Source organism: Triticum aestivum, chromosome 1A, assembly GCF_018294505.1.
Source record: "Triticum aestivum cultivar Chinese Spring chromosome 1A, IWGSC CS RefSeq v2.1, whole genome shotgun sequence".
Lineage (NCBI taxonomy): Eukaryota > Viridiplantae > Streptophyta > Magnoliopsida > Poales > Poaceae > Triticum > Triticum aestivum.
Genome location: NC_057794.1, coordinates 80849666 through 80856775, shown reverse-complemented (window position 1 = coordinate 80856775; position 7110 = coordinate 80849666).

Sequence of the window (7110 nt, the reverse complement as noted above, 5' to 3'; positions counted from 1 at the left end):
AATCTCAGATTCATCTCTTCAACCAACACAAAGAACTTCAAAGAGTGCCCCAAAGTTTCTACCGGAGAGTCAAGACAAAAATGTGTGCCAACCCCTATGCATAAGTTCATGTGGTCACGGAACTCGCAAGTTGATCACCAAAACATACATCAAGTGGATCACATGATATCCCATTGTCACCACAGATAAGCACATGCAAGACATACATCAAGTGTTCTCAAATCCTTAAAGACTCAATCCGATAAGATAACTTCAAAGGGGAAACTCAATTCATCACAAGAGAGTAGAGGGGGAGAAACATCATAAGATCCAAATATAATAGCAAAGCTCGCGATACATCAAGATCGTTCCACCTCAAGAACCCGAGAGAGAGAGAGAGATCAAACACATAGCTACTGGTACATACCCTCAGCCCCGAGGGAGAACTACTCCCTCCTCGTCATGGAGAGCATCGGGATGGTGAAGATGGCCACCGGAGAGGGATTTCCCCCTCTGGCAGGGTGCCAAAACGGGTCTAGATTGGTTTTCGGTGTCTATGGAGGCTTCTGGCGGCGGAACTCCCGATCTATTCTCATCCTCGATGTTTTTAGGGTATATGGATATATATAGGCGAAAGAAGTCGGTCAGGGGAGCCACGAGGGGCCCACAGGGGTGGGGGGCGCGTCCAGGTGGGGCAGGCGCGCCTCCCTGCCTCATGGCCACCTTGAAGCTTCCTTGACTTCAACTCCAAGTCTCCTGGATCACGTTCATTCCAAAAATCACGCTCCCGAAGGTTTCATGCCGTTTGGACTCCGTTTGATATTCCTTTTCTGCGGAACACTGAAACAAGGGGAAAAACAGAAACTGGCACTGGGCTCTCGGTTAATAGTTTAGTCCCAAAAATAATATAAAAGTGTTTAATAAAGCCCATAAACATCCAAAACAGATAATATAATAGCATGGAACAATCAAAAATTATAGATACGTTGGAGACGTATCAATGACCGTAGTTTGAGGAGTTCATGTATTCACAATGTGTTAATGCTTTGGTCCAATACTCTATTGAAAGGAGGCCTTAATCTCCCTTAGTTTTCAATAGGACCCCGCTACCATGGGAGGGTAGGACAAAAGATGGCATGCAAGTTCTTTTCCATAAGCACGCATGACTATATTCGGAATACATGCCTACATTACATTGATGAACTGGAGCTAGTTCTGTGTCACCCTAGGTTATGACTGTTACATGATCGATCGCATCCGACATAATTCTCCATCACCAATCCAATGCCTACGAGCTTTTCCTATATTGTGTCACACCCTAGCTAGTCATGCATTAGAGTGTTGCATCATGTTTACTCATTCATCAGAAACTTGAAATGGGGATGACAGAACCCCCAGTCCCCTCTGAAACCAACTAGGGCTACTAAAATAATTTTTCAATGAACCTGAAATGCCCTTCTAAAATGCCCATCATTTTTGTCTTGGTTCAGAACCTCTGCCAAAAATGGTGCACATTTTCCTAGGCCATCCTAGGGTTTTTGAATTAAATCATAAATATTTGAATTTGGGCATTTAAAATAATATAAAATATTTAAATGCTCAAATATCTCCAAACTAAAATGTTTCATGTTGGAAATAATCCAACTATGGGCCAGGAATAGTTTGGTGATTTTTGAAGTTGCCTAGGTATTTTATTTAATTCAACAAAGTTGCAGATATATTAAATAAAAACAGAAAACAGAAAAGAAAGGGGAAGACTTCCCTGTGCGGCCCAGCCAGCTGGCCGGCCCAGCCAGCAACCGACCCAGCCCAGCACTGTAGCTTCCCGTCGTCTTCCTCCCCTCGCCCCGAAGCTGCTGCGTGCTCGCGCGCGCGCGGCCGCGCGGCCACCTCCTGCTTGCCGACGCCCTCCTGGCCACGTGGACGACGCCCGCAGCCCGTCCCGATCCCCCCTGCTCTCTCTCACTCTCCCCGGCTCTCTCCTTCCTCTCCCTCGCTCTCTCTCTGACACGGCCGAACACCACCGTCGCCACCGTTCGCCGTAGCAGTCGTCTCCGACCACCCCTCGCTCCCCCGACTAGCTCAGAAGCTCCGCCACAACTCCCTCTTCCTCCCCACCGCTCCACGGGTCTCCGGAAGCCCTGCATCGCCGCCACGTCGCCGTTCCCCTCTTCGGACTCCGACCACCGTCGCCGTCAAATTCGTCGTCTCCGGCGCGTCCCCGAGCCCGCTTCGACGCCCACTGCAACCGCGGTGAGCCCCCGGAGCGTTTCCCCCTTCTTCCCTGGTCTCTCCCGACCTCTAGGCCCTAGCTCCACCTCGACCGAGAGCTCCACGCCGCCGGCGATGTCGCCGTCGTGGCCACGGTCGCCGTAGCACCCAACCGAGCACACCATCGTGCTCCACACATCACCAGGAGCACGTAGAGCGCACCAACGCCTCCCCAAACCCCCTGCAACACTGATCCCGACCGCACCCGAACTCCGGCCGCCGCAGCCGAGCTCGCCGCCGTCAACTCCGGCCACCCCGAGCCCAACCACCACCACCAATAGACGCGGCTCAACCTCAGCAACACGTAGATGCCTTCCGCCGTCCATTTGGTCGCCGGAATGGCAAAAAGCACTCTCGCCGCCGTCTCGGATCTCGCCGGCGTCATGTCGCCGGTGGGGTTTGACTTGACCGACCTGGGGTTTGACCCCCCAGGGTCACTGACGCGTGGGCCCTGTCGGCCAGATGGTTAGGTTAGCGCTAACTACTGTTAGTCAACCCCCCCTGACACTGACAGTGGGCCCCAACGCCACTAATTAGTAATTAGAATTAATTTAAATCTGTTTAACCCCCCTGTCACTGACGTGTGGCCCCCACACGTCAGGTTTGACTTCAGCCAGCCGCAGTTGACCTGCTGACGTCACACTGACGTCAGGCTGACGCAGTAATTGATTTTCTGGATTTAAATTAAATCAGGAAATTCCAGAATATTAATTAAACTTCCAAAATTCATAACTTTTATTCTGTAACTCCAAATTGGACAAATTATATATGAAAAATGATCAGAAAAATCCAATCTATCCATCTGTACTATTTTCATGCATGATCAAACAAGTTAAATTGATGATTCAAGCAGAACAAGGAAAAGCACTTTAAAAGGCCATATTTGAATTTGAAATTTGAATCTTTGATTCAAATTTGTTCAAACCCTTCTGGCTTTAGTTGCATTAGCCCAATACACTCATATTGCCATGTTTCATGCATGCATCATATTGTTGCACATTGTTTGGTGATGCTTGTGTATCGATGCCCTTTGCGACAGGTTCTGTCCCCGAGGAGTACCGTGATTACCCTAACGAAGAACCGTATCCGTGCATCGAACCATCAGGCAAGCAACCAACCATTTGATCATATCAATACAATCCCATGTTCTCGCTCCTGCTCTCTTTTACTGCATTAAGACAACGCGATTCAAACTGCTGTGTGCTACGGTAGTTGAACCCATTTCCTCTGCATGACCTGTCATTGCCACAGTAACTAGATGAAACCCACTAGCATGTGTAGGAGTTGATTGAGCCATATGTATGTGTTGTTCCTACCTTGCTATGCCTGCTATGCTTAGAGTCGTGTCAGGTCTGGTTCATCTGGGTGATGGGCTAGAGTGAAATGATTATGTCGGTAATGAGAGTGGTGTGGTGAACACGATTTGGTAAAGGTATCGATGAGAGGCCATGTAGGAGTACATGGTGGGTTGTTTCATTGAAGCCGACCTTAAGCACTGAGATCTGTATGTGTGATTTAAGAATCAGCTACTACCATGCATTGGGCCCGAAACCAATGGACCCTCTCGACTTCTTATCCACCCTAGCTCTCCGTCCAGGAGTTGCAAGTAGTTTCTGGTGTTTGTAGCCTACTGGAGGCCGTGGACAGCGCTGACCGTAGGGGTGGGCTGTGATGCGGTAGGTACGTGGCCGGGTGTACCGAATACCCGTTAGGTATCTCGGGAACCCTGTTCACATCGTTCGGGGCCGTATGGGAAACCTCGGCCGGACTCCCTGCGGATGGAACCCGAATAGGCGATAAACCTGGACTGGAAGCTTAGGTGATTAGGTAGGTCGTGGCCGACACCCACGTTGGGCTTCCGCTTGAAGGTTGCCGAGTACATGTCGTGTAAACGACGATAAGTGGTGAGAGCGTGTATGAAGAAGTACACCCCTGCAGGGTTAACATGATCTATTCGAATAGCCGCGTCCGCGGTGAAGGACTACTTGGTTGCCTATACAGTTCATAGACAAGTAAATGGAAACTATTAAAAGCCTCAAGATAAGTGTGAGTGCCGAGGATGGCTCTTCCGTAGGAAGACGGAGGTGGATCCTCGGTAGTGTATTGAAGTGGTGAATAGTGGACTCGTGTGCGCAAAACTATTTCAAATGGAGTATCGTAGGATAGCCTAGCCAAGGGTCAAAGCTGGCTTGCTGCAATAACTCCACCAACCCTTCTTGATACTATGCATGTATGTAGGATCTGATGTAAGTCTTGCTGAGTACCTTTGTACTCATGTTGCTATAATCTACATTTTTTACAGAAGACGCTGCAACCCCTTCTGATGGGTTCTATGTAGACGTTGACATCAACGAGTAGGCTAAAGACCCAGGTGGTGACCCTGAGCTTGTGAAGGACCACATAGTATAGCCAGGCTTTCCAAGCCTCTTTTATTTTACTAGTTGTCTATACTCAGACAAGTTACTTCCGCTGTTGGCTTGTATGATTGTATAACTTGTATGTTGGGTCGTGAGACCCGTAACTTTGTGTGTATATTATGTATGGCTCCCTGAGCCTTAAATAAAGTACTTGTGTCGTAGAGTCATGTTGTGATGCTTCGTTGTATTTGCACATATCGAGCATAATGTGTGTATGATTGAAATGCTTGGTATGTGTGGGATCTGACTATCTAGTTGTTTATCTTTAGTAGCCTCTCTTACCGGGAAATGTCTCCTAGTGTTACCGCTGAGCCATGGTAGCTTGCTACTGCTCTGGAACACTTAGGCTGGCCGGCATGTGTCCTTCTTCGTTCCTGTGTCTGTCCCTTCGGGGAAATGTCACGCTTTGAGTACCGGAGTCCTGTTAGCCCGCTACAGCCCGGTTTACCGGAGTCCTGCTAGCCCAGGGCTACAGCCCGGACCCACTTGCTGATGACCGACACGTTCGAAGCTGGGTCATGGATGCCTGTCCCTGTAAGTCTGTGCCACTTTGGGTTTACGACTAGTCATGTCAGCCCGGGCTCTTTATCATATGGATGCTAGCGACACTATCATATACGTGAGCCAAAAGGCGCAAACGGTCCCGGGAAAAGGTAAGACGACACCCGTGGGAATACCGTGCGTGAGGCCGCAAAGTGATATGAGGTGTTACCAGCTAGATCGATGTGACATCGAGTCGGGGTCCTGACAGTTTAAATTTCATTTAAACCTGAAATGGGGATTGACTAAACCCTAGCACCAAATGAATTCAACTAGGGTCAAAATAAAATCTTTTTCATTAAACCCAAAATGCCCTCTAAAAATGTTCAACATTTCTGGTTAGAGGTGAAAGCATCTACCAAAAATGATTTATATTTTTGCAGGACATATTGGGCTCTGAATTAAATCATACTCTATTTGCATTTGGGCATTTAAATGCTATAAAATATTCTAAATGCCCAAATAATTCTGAAAATAAGTGTGGGCTGTTGGAAATAATCTAAATAGAGCCCTTGATTATTCCAGGATTTTTTTAAGATGCCTAAGTATTTTTAATAAAGCCCTACAGTTGCAGAAATAATAGAAAACAGAAAATAGAGGAGAGAGAGAGAACTCACCTGGACCTACCTGGCAGCCCACCTGGCCGGCCCAGCAGGCGGCCTGGCCAACTGGCCCAGCCCACCACCGCAGCCCCTCCGTCGTCTTCCTCCCCTCGCCCCGAAGCAGTTGCGTGCCCGCACGCGAGCGACCGCGGCCACGTCCTCCCGCCACCTCCTGCTTGCCCTCCCTCGTCCTGACCTGCGCCACGGAGACGCCACGCACCCCCTGGCCCCTCTCATTCTCCCTGTGCTCCTCCCCCTCCTCTGTTTCCCTCTCCCGCGAACGGCCGAACGCCATCGTCGCCGCCGTTCGTCACCGCCGCAGCCACAACCACTCCCTCGCTCCCTCTTCGTATCCCCGAGCTCCGCATCATCGTCCTCCTCGTCCACCCCGAGCCAAGCAACCAGGGGAGCGCTGCATCGCCGCCCCGGACGTCTTCTTCAACCTCGGTGCCGGCGATCTCCGTCGCTTGATTCGCCGCATCCAGAGCCTCCCCGGCCCCGCCGTCTGCACCGTCTGACTCGCCGTGAGCCACTTACCTTATCCCCTAACTCCTTGTGCTCGCCCCCGTGCTGTAGCGCCGTTCCCCACGAGCACTGAAGCCACCGTCCGCCATTGCTGCTGCACGCATAGCCTCCATGCCCCTCTGGCCTCACCATGCTGCTCGTGGTGCTCCCCGTGCCTAGCAGGTGCTGCCCAGCCTCTCCTTTTGCTCACCGACGCATCGTAGCGACGCGCCCGTGCATCACCGACCACCACCACCGCCAAAGCTCGTCGCCGGCGCCTTTTCCGGCGACCCCGAACCCAACTACCTGCACCACTCGCCGCGGGCCACTCCCAGCTATCCATAGCGCCCAACGGCGCCCCGAACGGTGCCCTGTACGTGAAACCCGCACCTGCACCGCCGCGTTTAGCCTCGCCGGCGGCTAAACGCCGGCGAGTTGACCCCGCCGACCAGGGGGTTTGACCCTTTGACCCCCCCTGTGTCCATGACATGTGGGGCCGGCCTGTTAATTAGGCTAGGATTAGTGTTAACTAAATATTAGTTAGTTTAATAGACACTGACAATGGGCCCCAGGCCGCTAACTGAATTAGATTAGTTAGGTTAGTCACTGACGGATGGGACCCACTGGCCAGGTTTGACCTGGACCAGCCACGTTGACCTGCTGACGCCATAATTCATTTTCTGGAATTATTCTAATTCTAAATATTCAGGAAATTCCAGAAAATGCCTAAAACTTCTAAAATTCATAGAAAATTAACCGTAACTCCAAATTAAATAATTTATATATGAAAAATTATC